Source organism: Pteropus vampyrus, unplaced genomic scaffold (assembly GCF_000151845.1).
Source record: "Pteropus vampyrus isolate Shadow unplaced genomic scaffold, Pvam_2.0 Scaffold638, whole genome shotgun sequence".
NCBI lineage: Eukaryota > Metazoa > Chordata > Mammalia > Chiroptera > Pteropodidae > Pteropus > Pteropus vampyrus.
In genome coordinates this window covers 172220-174400 of record NW_011889419.1, presented here as the reverse complement: position 1 = coordinate 174400, position 2181 = coordinate 172220, and positions in this window count along the sequence as shown.

Genomic DNA, 2181 nt, shown 5'->3' with positions numbered 1-2181 from the left:
TTTTCTGCCTGGTTTATTTCGCTTACTATGATTATTTCAAGGTCCATCGATGTTGTCGCAAATGGCAGTATTTCATCTATTCTTATGGCTGAGTAATATTCCATTTTATATATGTACCACAGCTTCTTTAGCCAATCATCTATCATAGGACATTTCGGTTGCTTCCATGTCATGACCACTGTGAATAATGCTGCTATGAACATCAGTGTGCAAATATCTTTTCAGATATGAGTTTTCAAGCCTTTGGGGTAAATACCCAGTAGAGGGATTGCTGGATCATAGGATAATCAATTCTTAATTTTTTGAGGAACCTCCGTACTGTTTTCCATGTGGCCGTACCAGTTCGCAGTCTCACCAGCAGTGTATGAGGGTTCCTATTTCTCCATATCCTCTCCAACTGTTGATGATAGGTACTCCCTCTTTCTTCCAAATGCCGTTTGCTTGAAATATCATTTTCCACCCTTTCACTTTGAGTCTATATTTGTCTTTGGAACTGAGATGTGTCTCCTGGAGCTAGCATATGGTTGGGTTTTGTTTCTTGATCCATTTTGCAGCTCTGTACCTTTTTATTGGTGAGTTCAGTCCATTTACATTTAGGGTGATTATTGAAATATGAGGTCTTCTTATAGCCATTTTATATTTTGCTTTTTGGTAGTTTGGTGTTTCCATTGCTTCCTTGTTCTCGTGTTTTTGTTTTCATTATTTTTGTTGGCTTTTGTGGGTTTTGCCTCTGATTCTTCTTGTTTTATGGTATATACTTCAGTTCTGAATCTTTGGTGTGTGGTTACCATTATGAATATGAAAAGGATAGTTATATGTATATACAGTCGTCCATTTTCTCCTGAGCTTGCCTTATCTCCACTTCCCTTTGCGAATTTGAATCTTTGCATCCCTCCCTTTTCAGTCATTGTTATCTCAGTTTGTCCCTATGTACGCTGAACATTCATTACTATCTTGTTATAACATTTCTTTTATTATTTAAGCTTATAATGTCCTGTTCTTAGTAAGGGTTGCACTCCTCTGCTTGTATTTGCTTGATAGTCACTTTACTCCTAATTATGCATTTTTTCGTCATTTTGTTTTATGTGAACTGACCCCTTTCAGTATTTCTTGTAGTATGGGCCTCATAGTGGAGCATTCCCTCAGTTTTTGTATGTCTGAAAAAGTCTTAATTTCTCCTTCATATCTAAAGGAGAGCTTAGCTGGACATATTATTCTAGGGTGGTAGTTCCTTTCACTTAATAGTTTAAACCTTTGATTCCATTCCTTTCTGGCTTGTAACATTTACGCTGAGAAGTCCGACGATAATCTAATGGGTTCACCTTTATAAGTTACCATTTTTTTTCTCCTTGTCTGCCTTGAGAATTCTATCTTTGTCGTTCATTTTTGATAACTTTAATGCAATATGTCTTGGTGAAGAAGGCCTTTTTGAGTTAAGATAATTGGGTGTTCTGTTGACTTCTTGAATTCCAAGCTCCAGCTCATTCCTTAGATTTGAGAAATTCTCGTCCACTATTTGTCTGAAAATGTTTTCTAGTCCCTGCTCCTTTTCTTCATCTTTGATAATGCCCATTATTCTTATGTTTCCTCTCCTGATGGTATCAGCTAGTTCTTGAATTTATCTTTCATTATTTTTCATTCTTTGGTTTCTCTCTTCTTCCTTCTGATTTATTTCTAGATTTCTGTCTTTGATATCACTAATCCTTTCCTCCATTTGGTTGATTCCATTTCCCAAGCTTGCTATTTCATTTTTCAACTCTTGCAGTGTGTTTTTTTTTATCTCCAAAATATCTATTATGTTATTCTTGAGGGTTTCAATCTCCTTGCTCTGCTCATCTAGTTGTTTTCTCAATTCCTGAAATTGTTGATATGACTCATTTTGGAACTCACTGAGTTTTTTCATAAGTACCATCCTGAATTTCTGTCATTTAAGTTGCATATTTCTATGTCTGTAAGCTTATTTTCTGGAGATTTTTCTATTTCTTTCTGAGATGCCTTGTCCCTTTGGTTGTTCATGGTGTTTAACGAACTATTTCTCTGCCTGGGCATTAATGGAAATGTATTCTGTTATTTTTCTAGAAAGAAGGTTTATTATATAAAGGTCTCTCTTTAGCCTACTGCAAAGAAGTCGCTTTTCTTTTGGTTTCCAGTAGGTGGCGTCTAAGCCTCTTGGATCCTTGC